The sequence below is a fragment of the Bubalus kerabau genome, chromosome 1 (genome assembly GCF_029407905.1).
Source record: "Bubalus kerabau isolate K-KA32 ecotype Philippines breed swamp buffalo chromosome 1, PCC_UOA_SB_1v2, whole genome shotgun sequence".
In the NCBI taxonomy this organism is placed as follows: Eukaryota; Metazoa; Chordata; class Mammalia; order Artiodactyla; family Bovidae; genus Bubalus; species Bubalus kerabau.
Genome location: NC_073624.1, coordinates 274,557,219 through 274,571,544, shown reverse-complemented (window position 1 = coordinate 274,571,544; position 14,326 = coordinate 274,557,219). Strand labels below are relative to the sequence as shown.

The window sequence follows — 14,326 nt, the reverse complement described above, 5'->3', positions numbered from 1 at the left end:
ATCTAGTGAGAAAAGAAACTGAATGATTCTCTATATGAAGTCACATTAGGATAATTTTGCTTTACAGTATAAATATGAAATAATTCAGTTGTGACTAAGACAGTTCTTTTGAAGTACTCCTCAGTTGAACTAGATGGAAACTGATATCATAAGAGACAACAATATTTGTGGGAGTAAAGTGGGTGGAACACCTCCTTTCTAAACTTTTGTTGCTTGTATTTTTCCATTTTCTAGTTGTCCTGATCTACCTTTTAACCACATTTTAAATAAGTCTGAGTTGTTCTGTTTGTTAATTAGTTTTGCTTCTTTTGAAACACCCACACTTGAGAAAAAAAAATTACAATGTTTATTACTTCATTGTTCATATCTTATTTTAGGCTGAGTAAAATTTATATCAGGCAATATTTTTCCTGAAGGCATTGATTAATTTTCTTCATTAGCTTGCCCTCCTGCCAATAACTAAATGTTCCTATCTGTGATCTTGAAAAATATTGCAATTTGAGCACCAACATTTTCTTTGTGTATATGGAAATTTTAGTTTATTCCAGTTATAAAGTGTTGATGTATTCCAATCTCCTTGGCCTAAATTGTAATATTCAAGTTATGTTCTATTTGGATGACACTGTGAGTGTTTAATTACTCTACTGATGTTTAGCTTATATAATTTTCTTTATATCAAAGAATTATATAATTTAATTATCAGCCATTTTCCTCCAAAATTACAACCTAAACAATTGTCCCTAAGTAACTGTATACTTTATATAGACTGCTTACTGCTATCAAAGCATGAACTTAATTAAAAGCAATATCTCAAAACTATAATGTAAGTGGGTGGGAAAGGATATGAATGACTTTTACAAAAGTTATTTGAACAAACGCATCTCGTTAAATCAAACAAATAGTTCTCAGCATGGAGGGTTATTAAAAAACATCAGATCTAAAGACTAATATTCACTAAATATAAGAAACATGCCTTAGTCAGGTATAGTGGTGAATAATCTAACAACCAAAAAAAGAAATCAAATAATATGACAATTAAAAAGTTAAGAAAACATATGAGCAAGTGCTGAGATGCTTGTCTTATGAAATATTAATCATATCCACTCTTAAGAAAGGACAGGACAGTCATCAGATATGAGTTCTTTTGAAAATTGTCATACTTCATCCCTCTTTCTCTCATCTGTATAATGGGAAAACAAAAATCACGTTTTATAAGAGCCAAACATGTAAATTGGAAATGCAGAAAATAATATCTGACATTTATGAAAGTGAAAGTGAAAGTGAAGTCGCTCAGTCGTGTCCGACTCTTTGTGACCCCATAGACTGTAGCCTACCAGGCTCCTCTGTCCATGGGATTTTGCAGGCAATAGTACTGGAGTGGATTGTCATTTCCTTCGCCAGGGGATCTTCCCAACCCAGGGCTCGAACAAGGGTCTCCCGCATTGTAAACAGACATGTTACCGTCTGAGCCACCAGGGAAATGTATTACTTAAAATTTGGTAATTGCTTTTACAGATATTGTTACTTCCTTTATAACTGCAGCCAAACGTTGCTGTTGTTGATGTCAACTACCACTTTTTTGCACTGAAGAACCAATTCTTGGTAAACTAACAAAATGGATAATTGCTTAAAATTAAAACAGTCAAACATAGTTGTAAGTCTAGACTTCAGCCCTTCTTTTAACTGCTTCCTAAAAAGTGATATAAAATTAGTGGGATAGTTTTTATAGTCCCTTAATGATCTCTGAGTGCTAGATTTAAAGTCATGCAAAGATCTGCTGTGTTAAGATAAATTTTATTCTTCGAATCCATGTAGCTTAAAGTTATATTCTAAATTATGGCTTTGAGAGATACAGAGTAAAGAGTGTAAAATGAACTCCTCTTTCTACTCCTTGATTTTATAAATGAAGGAACAAGATTTAAGGTTTAGTCACTTGAATAAAGTGACTATGTCAGAACCAAGGTCAGAATTAACAACTCCCCTACAAATTGATTCTTTCAGATAATTCAGTGACTGCCTAATAATATGGAATTTTGCTTTTATCCACTTTGCTTTATGATTATGCATTGACTTAGGCTATTTCAACAACCTCAGATATGCAGATGACACCACCCTTATGGCAGAAAGCAAAGAAGAACTAAAGAGTCTCTTGATAAAGGGGAAAGTGGAGAGTGAAAAAGTTGGCTTAAAACTCATTATTCAAATAAGATAATGACATCCACTCCCATCATTTCATAGCAAATAGATGGGGAAACAATGGAAACAGTGTCAGACTTTATTTTCTTGAGCTCTAAAATCACTGCAGATGGTGACTGCAGCCATGGAATTATAAGACACTTGCTCCTTGGAAGAAAAGCTATGACAAACCTAGACAGTATATTAAAAAGCAGAGAGATTTATCTGCTAACAAATGTCAGTATAGCCAAAGCTATGGTTTTTCCAGTAGTCATGTATGGATCTGAGAGTTGGAGAGTTGGACTATAAAGAGAGCTGAGTGCCAAAGAATTGAAGCTTTTCAACTGTGGTGTTGCAGAAGACTCTTGAGAGACCCTTGGACTACGAGGAGATTCAACCAGTCCATCCTAAAGTATATCAGTCCTGAATATTCATTGGAAGGACTGATGCTGAAGCTGAAGCTCTGATACTTTGGCCACCTGATGCGAAGAGCCAACTCATTAGAAAATACCTTGATGCTGGGAAAGATTGAAGGCAGGAGGAGAAGGGGATGACAGAGGATGAGATGGTTGGATGGCACCGCCAACTCAATGGACATGTGTGTGAGCCAGCTGCAGGAAATGGTGAGGGACAGGGCAGTTTGGCATAATGTAGTCCATGGGTCCCAAAGAGCTGAACATGACAACTGCTGAGCAAAAACAAGAGACTATTTCTGACTCATAACTCCCCAGTTAAAGGATAAGATAGCTTTAACTACTGCAGTGAGTAAAAGAGATCAACAATTTTCCTGGAGCTATTTATTTTTCCAGAATACTTGATGATACAGTTACCCATACTTCCCAGAGATGTGGCTTTGAGATATCATCTCAAACAAAAAAAACGCCCTCTAAGTCATTGAATCTTTCAATATTCTCTCATTTTCTAAATTTTAAGACTCTTTTGGATTTCATACTTCCCAAATCCTTAGTATATTTCCAAATGAAAATATAATTTGTATTATTCCAGCCTTCCCTGATAGCTCAGTTGGTGAAGAATCTGCCTGCAATGCATGAGACCCCAGAATGACTCCTGGGTTGGGAAGATTGGCTGGAGTAGGGAAAGGCTAACCACTCCAAGTATTCTTGGGCTTCCTTTGTAGCTCAGCTGGTAAAGAATTGTCCTGCGGATTGGGAGACCTGTGTTCAATCCCTGCTTTGGGAAGATCTCCTGGAGTAGAGAAAGGCTACTCACTACAGTATTCTTGCCTAGAGAATTCCATGGACTATGTTAGTCCATGGGGGTCACAAAGAGTTGAACATGACTGACTTTCATTTAATTACTTACCCACCCAATGAAAAACAAAAAAAGTTGAACTTGTATTTCATTAACATATTATCTGTTTTTCAATTTTTTTTTTCAATTTAAGAGAGGAGGATGTTGGAGATAACTTCAACTATAAATTAATCTTAATCCTAATGAATCACTTTATACATTGTTTATTAACAACAAATGAGACCCATGGTTTTAAAATATTATTTTCAGCCATATATGTGCATTTTAAAAAATATAATACATATATAAACAAAAGCATTATCTGAAATCTCAATAAAAATATAAATGACTATTGTTTTACATTTATGGTATGCCAGTTTGAGGGACCATATGGTTCAAATGAGTCAGATACAACTGGGGGGCTGAACAACAATAATGGTCCAAATAACACTGATGATTTATTATATCCTCATGGTGTGATTGTCAGTTCATGTCCCCCATGACTTGTCTGATTTTTTAAAAGTCCGTAATTAGATAAATATATGACAGGTAGGCGGACAGATAGATACCTTTCATCAGATGCCTCCAAATTCTTCACTTATTTCAACCGCAGAGGTAGAGTTTTCTAATTTTCTCTTGTCTTTGGACTTGTAGAATTTCATAGACTTATATATACGTTGGACACATTCTTCCACACTCAACACATTGGAACAAAATTGTGAAATTTCCTGTCTTACAATCCAGAGAGAAATGTACATCTTTCTACTGTATTACTGTCAAAGTGACAGTAAACAAAATTTCTACTGATATTAACAGAAAATATTTTTAAAGCTGTAGTTTGGGAACTAAAAGCAAGAATGAAGTGTAACTATAGTGGCTAATTAAGAAAAAAAATCCATATTGATCCAGGTTAGAGATCACAATGTTGACAAATTTCATCCTCTTCAGATATATTTCTAATTCCATAATAATATACCTGTGGTGGATTCATTTTGATATTTGGCAAAACGAATACAATTATGTAAAGTTTAAAAATAAAATAAAATTTAAAAAAATAATAAAATCCATAAAATTAATAGGTTTACCTCAAAATTGTTTAACATATGTGACCTTGCACTTCAATAAATATCAGGATTGACTAGATTATGTTGTGGTAAGAATGCCTTTAAGTTGTTTAAAAGACCAAAAGGTAATTCCTTGCTTAAGCTACATGTCTGTCACCAGTCAGTTAGAAAACTGTTATTCATATACTTGTTTTCTTTAGTCTGGGATTCAAGCTGACAGAGTGGCCATTATTTCTTGGGTAGAGCAAAAGAAGGTGGTTGAGCATGCACTGGGTTTTTAAGCTTCTGTCTGGAATGGACACATATCATTTCTGTTTGTGTTCAATTGGCCATATAAAGTCATATACCCTAACTTCAAATGGGTGAGAGATGAATTATTCCATGTGCCTGAAGAGAAAGCCTGAATATTTATATATAGCCACACATGTAGGTAAACAGCAGGTCATATTTAATTTGTTTTTCTCATAGTTTCACTGTTTTATCCCATTGCCATTATTTTTTTTCCTATTCCTTCATGGTATTTTTAAGAATATATACCACAATTTAACAGATTTCTTAGATTTTTTTCTAAACCTCATACATGCTCAGTCACTCAGTCTTGTCTGAGTCTTTACCACCCTTTGGACTGTAGTCTGCTATGGGACTTTAAGATAAGAATACTGGAGTTCCTCCTCCAGGGGAACTTCCTGACCCAGGGATTGAACCCATGTCCCCTGTATTGCACACAGATTCTTTATCACTGAGTCATTACAGTGATAAAACCCTAAATCTCATACACATTCTTATAAGTTATAAACAATACTGCTGCGTACTTTCTCTCATATACATACGACTGTATAAGATTATTCTCTTAGGTGATATAGTTCTAGAAAAAATGCCAAATTAGGGAGTATTTTCCAAATCATTCTTCATCAGTTTCTTCATTTCTTCTCCAAAAATGACCACTATATTTGTGCTATCTTTGTAACTCCAGTTTGTAAGAACTGTGATTTCATTTTTTGATATGTATTTTGTCAATTACTTGGAAGGTTTATATAATGATGTGCATGCAAACTAAGCAGTTTCAGTTGTGTCTGACTCTGTGTAACCCTATGGACTGTAACCCTCCAGATTCCTCTGTCCATGGGATTCTCCAGGCAAGAATACCTCACCGGGTTGCCATGCCCTCCTCTAGGGGATCTACCTGATCCAGGGATTGAACCAGCGTTTCTTGTCTTCTTGTCTCCTGTATTGGCAGGCTTTTTTTTTTTTTTTCCACTAGTGCCACCTGAGAAGCCCTTTATATGATTAGTTTTGTTTTCTTAATTTGGATTTCCTATACTGTGAGTTCTACCAAGTTTAAAAGCTAACATAAACCAAGAATCAAGTTTATATTTTCTTGACATAAAGATAGGTATAAGCAACTTAAAGTATTGAGTGCATACACAGCATATTGAATGTTTTAAACTTTAAATGAAATCACAAGGAAGGATGCATTTTATAACAAAAAAGTAGTAAAAAATCACTTTGAAGTAAAGTTCACTAAAAAATTACCATGAAAATTCACTGTTTCATGTAGATCTAAACTTACTGAAGAAACTTTAAAATTACAAGTGATTCTTGAAAAGCATGAGCTTGAACGATGTGGGTCCAGTTATACATGAATTTTTTTTTTTTTGTTTCCAGTAGTAAATATTTTGGTACTGTGCAATCTTTGGTTGGTTGAAATCACAGAGTAGGAAAAACAGATGTGGAGGAAATGTGTATATAGAGGAACCACATATACAGATGAAAAGTGAAGGTGTTAGCTGCTCAGTCGTGTTTGATTCTTTGCAGCCACGTGTACAATAGTCCGTCAATCTGCTCTGTCCCTGGAATTTTCTAGGCAAGGAAACTGGATTGGGTATTCATTCCCTTCTCCAGGGGATCTTCCTGACCCAGGGTTTGAAACCAGATCTTCTGCATTGCAGGCAGATTCTTTACTATCTGAGCCACCAGGAAAGCCCAAATATACAGACTATAAATTATAAGTGGGTTTTTGACTGAGCAGAAGGTTGGCACCCCAACCCTCCCTTACTTATCTAGATATGACTACCTGAGGATACATTTGGATAAGGGATACAAACGCAGAGAAAACTGTTTTGTTATGCTCATGTGATTGTTTTTGTTCATAATTGTTAAAAATTTGGTTCATGTTAATGTTATAGAAAGATGTTTCATTTTGAAAAACTTGAATGCATACAGTGACATCACAAAAATTTCCTAAGTTTATAAATTTTGTAAGAAAAAGAAAGTGTTAGGTACTCAATTGTTTCTGACTCCTTGCGACCCCATGGACTGTAGCCTACCAGGCTTCTCAGGCCATGGAATTCTCCAGACAAGAATACTGGAGTGGATATGGGTAGCCTTTCCCTTCTCCAGGGGATCTTCCCAGCCCAGGGATCGTGCATTGCAAGCAGATTCTTTACTGTCTGAACCACCAAGAAATCCCAGACATTTTGTAAAATTGGTTTGAAAAGGTGTCCTGTATATTTCCTGAACTTAGTTGAAGTTTAAATAATTGGATATTATCCTAAATATTACAAAACAAGCAACATTTATTGAACCATTATCATGCACATGGTCAACATGCCAGCAAATATTGTTTGTTCAATATTTGATTTGTTTGTTACTTGCCCAATAACTTACTTGCTCATAAGGCCTCACTTCACCATCAAAGCTGAAATTCACAGACCTTTCTCTGAAGCATATGTATATGTGTGTGTATTTGGTGCAACCTCAGGAATATCCAAAACTGGAGTTATAATAACTATCTTCTTAAGAATCATATACATGCTGAAGAAAAAGCTACCATAATTGACCTCCAAAATATCTACATAAGAGTTTTTAGACCACAATCATGTTGCAAAGCAGTGTCAGAAGAAGAAAAACTACATAGCCAAATTGCATACATGATTTTATTATCTTTTTCTAAAAATCTTACAAAAATAAAAGTGTTCTAACAATTTGGGGCTTTGATGATATCACAATTCCCATTCACAAAATTTGTTGAAGTCTGTATAATTACAAAGTACAAAAAATATGCACCATGTTTATAAAAATATTAGCAAAGCTACTGCTGCTGCTAAGTCGCTTTAGTCGTGTCCAACTCTGTGCGACCCCATAGATGGCAGCCCACCAGGCTCCCCCATCCCTGGGATTCTCCAGGCAAGAACACTGGAGTGGTTTGCCATTTCCTTCTCCAATGCTTGAAAGTGAAAAGTGAACGTAAAGTCGCTCAGTCATGTCTGACTCCTAGCGACCCCATGGACTGCAGCCCACAAGGCTCCTCCATCCATGGGATTTTCCAGGCAAGAGTACTGGAGTGGGGTGCCATTGCCTTATCCGATTAGCAAAGCTACATGTGTAAATTCATTTTGAAACATGTGAAGCATAAATATGTGAAATTAATACATTTGTTTGCCTTTTATCATCTTTATATCAAGCTAAAGACTTGCTTGCATTATATCAATCTAAAGTCAAGCTAAAGATATTTGCTATAGACTTAGGTACTTGTGTGGTAGAAACCTGGGGTTTCTTTTTTCTCTCCTTGTCTGGAAATGTTATCTATGAACAACATGAGAAGATTTATCCATATGTTTATATACATTAATGATTTAAAGGAGGAAGTAGACAGTGAGTAAGTGAAATTGGTTCATACTACTAAAGTGGTTTCTACTATTTAAAAATTTCTTATTTATAAGAGGTTGCAAGGAAGTCCAAATAAAGTCAATAGTATAGGCCAGATAATAATACAAAAATCCTAATCTGTACAGATACAGATATGTTGTTAAAATACTTTATTGGTTTCTTCCTACAATTAGATTCTGCTATGTGAAGATCTATTAAAAGAAAAAAAATGGAAAGTCTTTATAAAATGGGTTATGGATATCATAGATGCCTCAATATATGTGTGTGTGTGTATATATATAGATATGTATAAAAGTTGATCTTAATGTAAAAACAAACATGCCTCAGTATATGTGTTTGTATTGATCTTAACTTGATCTTAATGTAAAAACAAACCAAACCAATGCACTGCATTTAATTTGGTGGTTGTAGTGAAGGAATATGTCACCAGGAAAAAAAAATTCTGAAAATGTCAGTACTCATAGTAGCATTTATAAGAAAGTATAGAAATATATTAGAGAGATTCAGTATTTCCCTGTTTTCCAGATTTAGGAAATGAAGTGGAAATTGAATGAGTCATGAAAGTTTAAGAAAGATGTAGTAAAAATTGATTAATATTGTTTCTTTACTGTTTTTACAAAGTATGCATAAACAACTTAGAAGAAATTAATATAAAATGCATTTGAGCAAATAGAAGGAAATACTTCACACAGCATAGTGGAAATATATTGCCTTTAGAAGGTTACAGAGTCAAAAACTGTAACTGATTAATAGGACCAATGATAATATTTGCATTGGCCAACTTGAGGAAGTTGGGGCCAGCTCCACGCTAGCTTCAGGGACTTTTCTCTGAACTCCATCCAAAAGCACTTTCTAGCCTGGGGGCTGACTGTGCTTAATTAACTCCATCTGACCCAGTCACACGGAGAACAGTCATCAATCTATCAGATTTGGCTCACTTTCTTCCAGGGAATTGTAGATGAAGGTCTTCCACCTATTTTTGAACTAGCAAAAGCAAATGTCTCCTCTAACACACACACACACACACACACACACACACACACACACACATGCACACACCCCAAAGAAGAAAGCATGGCACGGTAAATTCAGCACTTTGATCTACACTGATGAGTCCATAGAAGTTTCTGTCCTGACTCTATGAAGACCATGTGGTACAACTGACAATATGTAGAATGAAGAGTCAGAAAATCAGGCAAAAAATCAATGTCTTCCTTCACTGACGGACTATGTGACTGAGGGCAAATCACTGAACTTCTCACAGCCTTCATTTTCTCTACGAAAAACATGGAAACAATCATAATAAAACTCTGCTAGGGATACAAACCCTAAGTCATTAATAAAAATTAATTATTTTGTTGAAAAATCTGTTCATAATTGGGGCATTCTCTAGCATATATGAATATAAGACAAAACTTATTCTGGACACTTCTTGCTTTTTTTTCACTTTTTCATGTATTTTCACTTTCCCTCAACGTTAATGCTACTCGCCAAATGCCAAAGTCTGTACTTACTGCTTCCCGCCCTACCAGTATATATGCACATTTATTCCATGTTATTTTATTTTTGCTCATGCAAAGGAACTGTTGCCTTAATTAATAAAATAAAGTCAAATAAAGGAAGGTAGATAATGGGAAAAATGACCCACCAAGAACAATGCTTAACTTGGCTTCATATTCTAATTTCTCATTCCCAAGATTCACTTCCTCTTTACATATTTCCTTTGTTTTACAATGATGACTTCAAGGGTTGCTTGTCCCAAACATAGGTCATGGGAAACTAAACTATAGGTACTTCTTTTGGTATAGACTGTAAAATGGACAACAAAACCTCATCCCCTCTTCCTTAACGTACGTGAAGCATTTGCCCAATTATCCCTTCTTCTCTTCTGGTTTCCAGACGTCCAAGTGCAGACATGTGATAGAAAAATCATAAAATGAAAAATGTCTCTAAATAACCACATAAAGGAAATATGCTTGCCAACTTTAACATTTATATTGAATTGCTTTACGAGTTAGAAATAAACTTTTATTGTGTTAAGCCACTGAAACCATGGGGTTTACTTTTTAAACCTACAAACATCACTGTAGTAAATACCTGATTATACAGATTATATTAATTTAGACCATGGAATCAGACATTTATAAGTGCTGAGAAAGCAGAACAAAAAGGAGGGGGGAGTTTGAGATAGACCGTGGAAACCTGAACTCCCACAGTTGCATTTTACTAGGGGTTACAGACAGCGCTCAGAGAAGGCAATGGCACCCCACTCCAGTACTCTTGCCTGGAAAGTCCCATGGATGGAGGAGCCTGGTGGGCTGCAGTCTATGAGGTCGCTAAGAGTCGGACACGACCGAGTGACTTCCCTTTCACTTTTCCCTTTCATGCACTGGAGAAGGAAATGGCAACCCACTCCAATGTTCTTGCCTGGAGAATCCCAGGGTTGGGGGAGCCTGGTGGGCTGCTGTCTATGGGGTCGCATAGAGTCGGACACGACTGAAGCGACTTAGCAGCAGCAGCAGCAGCACAGACAGCGCTTGGCATCCTATATGTTGGTTAGCTTTGATAAGAAGAATCCCATCTTAGCGCTTTCTCTTCAGAAGCCAGGTGTCGACCTTCCAAAAGACAAAACCTAAGAGTGAAGGCCAAAGAAGAGTGGCTATTTACCTTGAAATATAAAGCTTACCTTATGCATTTTATCTTATTATCAGCCTCTTCTCAATGCAAATGAAAGAAGAGATGATTACCCCTTAAAGGAAATACTAAGCCTACCCACAATATAATGTCCTAACCTACAGATAATAAGATAATTACTATCAACATCTATAGAAATTCCAACATTCGAATAAGGGAAAAATATAAAATGTGCAATGTCAGGAGTACAATTTCATTACCACTTATTTTTCATTTATTTCTAAAATTTTGTGGTCTATAAGACAAAGGTCAGAAAGCTTTTTTAATTTTTTTTTCTGTAAAGGGCCAGATAGCAACTGCTTTTGGCTTTGTAGGACATACCACCTCTGTCACAGCTCCATCCTAACTGCTCAACCTTTCCAATGTAGCACCAACACAGCTGCGTGCAATCCATAAAAAAATGAGTATGGCTGTATTCTTAAAAAACTTTATTTACAAAAACAGGCAGTGAGCTGAATTTGATTTTCAATCATAATTTACCAACCACTGATTTAAGGTCTTAATATACACAGTGCTCTAATTTTTCATTCCTATTCTTTTCCAGTTGCCACTCTTATAATACAGGTTGATTGCATAAACTCTAATATCTTTCAGTGAGACAAATGATTATGAGTGGGTAGGGCTTGGTATTGTTTAAATTATATAACTGTATGAATCAAATGAAATGTCTTAATAAAATATTTTTTAAATTCTCTTGCTTTGCCTTAGTATTTTTGCATCTAATATTTTAAATCAATGTATAACTAAGAAAAAAAACACTGGAAATAACTCTTGGACACATTTTTTTGGAGTCATTCTTTGGTTTTGGCAAGCTACACATGTAAACTATGAATTTTCATAAATAGTGATACGCAAGATCAGTGGATCTTATACTAGAGAACCTGGCATAGAGTCGGCAGCCTATAGTCTCTTCTAAATCACCCTCACCCAACTCACTCACTGCCCCTAATCAAAAAGTACTCATGCTCACCTCATTGTAACAGTACAGCTGGACCAGAGGTCAGCATCTGACCCAGGAATAGCCAGTCAATATATCAGCCAGCCCCATTTGGTCTGGTCTGCAGAAGAGGCTAAACCAATCAGATGTCCTTTCTCTGAAATGGAAATTCAGCAGTTAGGAATGGGAGTTCAAGGTAAAACTGTTATATAAGCATTCATTCATCAGTCAGTTCAGTTCAGTCGCTCAGTCGTGTCCGACTCTTTGCGACCCCATGAATCGCAGCACACCAGGCCTCCCTGTCCATCACCAACTCCCAGAGTTCACTGAGACTCACGTCCATCAAGTCAGTGATGCCATCCAGCCGTCTCATCCTCTGTCGTCCCCTTCTCCTCCTGCCCCCAATCCCTCCTAGCATCAGAGTCTTTTCCAATGAGTCAATTCTTCGCATGAGGTGGCCGAAGTACTGGAGTTTCAGCTTTAGCATCATTCCTTCCAAAGAAATCCCAGGGCTGATCTCCTTCAGAATGGACTGGTTGGATCTCCTTGCAGTCCAAGGGACTCTCAAGAGTCTTCTCCAACACGACAGTTCAAAAGCATCAATTCTTGGGTGTTCAGCTTTCTGTATGGTCCAACTCTCACATCCATACATGACTACTGGAAAATCATAGCTTTGACTAGATGGACCTTTGTTGGCAAAGTAATGTCTCTGCTTTTGAATATGCTATCTAGGTTGGTCATAACTTTCCTTCCAAGGAGTAAGCGTCTTTTAATTTCATGGCTACAGTCACCATCCGCAGTGATTTTGGAGCCCCCAAAATATAAAGTCTGACACTGTTTCCCCTGTTTCCCCATCTATTTCCTATGAAGTGATGGGACCGGATGCCGTGATCTTCGTTTTCTGAATGGTGAGCTTTAAGTCAACTTTTTCTCTCTCCACTTTTACTTTCATCAAGAGGCTTTTTAGTTCCTCTTCACTTTCTGCCATAAGGGTGGTGTCATCTGCATTCATAGCATCACAATTATTTAAGAAAACATATGTTGCAATTATTAAAAGGCAAAATGTATGCGTGAGCAGAAGCTGTACCTTAAACACATGCCTTGCATGGTGGAGGAATAAAGTAGTAGCACAAGAAAAAGAAGTAAGCATGTAGGGAGTGATGGTGAATGTTAACGGCAGAAATTAAGCTAAAAAACATGCAGCTCTGTTCCCACGCTATTGGTGTCATTCTTGAAGCTAGGATGTTTGGCTCCTTCTTATACATCTGGAATTGTGTTCTTCACAAGCAGATGAATTTAATTACATCAATGACAAGGTATAGATATCTTTGAAGTATAGGATAAACAAAACAAACAAACTTTGCATCTTTAGAACAATGAAGTGAAACAGAGAAACTCTCAAACTAACTAGACAGAAAGTGAAAGTAAAAGTCACTCAATCATGTCTGAATCTTTGCGACCCCATGGACTATACAGTCCATGGAATTCTCCAGGCCAGAATACTGGAGTGGGTAGCCTTCCTTTCTTTAGGGGATCCTCCCAATCCAGGGATCAAACCCAGGTCTCTCGCATTGCAGGCAGGTTCTTTACCAACTGAGCCACAAAGGAAGCCCAATAATGCTGAAGTGGGTAGCCTGTCCCTTCTTCAGCAGATCTTCCCAACCCAGGAATTAAACCGAGGTCTTCTGTATTGCAGGCAGGACTCCCCACCAACTTGAGCCATCAGGGAAGCTCAACTAGATAGAAATAGAAAAGTAAATACAGCTAGTTTTGGTGCCAACCACAAATCCTTCACTTTGTAGCTGTGAGATCTTTAGAAAGCAACTTAACTCCTTTTGCATTTAATTTGACATCTATAAAATAGAGGCAAAACTTGTACTTGTCTCAGAGGGTTAATGTGATGAATAAGTGTTCTTACATCCAGAGTGCTTAGAGGAGTATCTGAGGCACACTAAGATACCAGTGAATGCTGTTTTTATTTATTATGTCATCACATGCTATCACATGCTTTAAAATACTTGTCATCTGTACATTTCACCACAAACACTGTCCTAATTTCTTTTTGTCAGAGGATGATGCTCTTGCAAAGTAGCAGCATAAACACTAATAATGTTGTTTGATTCTATACAAATTTATTCAAAAAAATTATTTGTATAGTTTGAGTGCAAATAGAGTCAAGGTAAACATTCTTTGTTTTTTCTAGTAGAGGTATTTTTCTTCCAGAGGAAGTAACTACTGGCTGTAGTTCAAACCATGAACAGACAGGATGAGTTAAAAAAAAAAAAATGCAGAGTATTGTGTCTCAGGCATTTCACCCTATGGAACAAATGGAATCAAAGGGACCATTTCCATTTACTGTGATATTTTGAACCACTCTGAATTACTGCAAGGAGATCCAACCAGTCCATCATAAAGGAAATCAGTCCTGGGTATTCATTGGAAGGACTAATGTTGAAGCTGCAACTCCAATATGTTGGTCACGTGATACGAAGAACTGACTCATTTGAAAAGACTGTGATGCTGGGAAACATTGAAG

At 36.5% G+C, this 14,326-nt stretch overlaps 1 long non-coding RNA gene across 1 annotated transcript in view; it reads right to left on the bottom strand.

Annotated features, from left to right (window-relative positions):
* Nucleotides 1-10,670: 10,670 nt before the first annotated feature.
* Nucleotides 10,671-14,326, bottom strand: part of LOC129642302 (uncharacterized) — an 86,247-nt gene continuing 82,591 nt past the window's right edge. Inside the window, exons 3-4 of the long non-coding RNA XR_008709605.1 lie at nucleotides 11,824-11,947; nucleotides 10,671-10,791 (exon numbers count right to left, since the gene is read on the bottom strand). This is a non-coding gene — a long non-coding RNA (uncharacterized LOC129642302). The remainder of the gene's footprint in view (nucleotides 10,792-11,823; nucleotides 11,948-14,326) is intronic.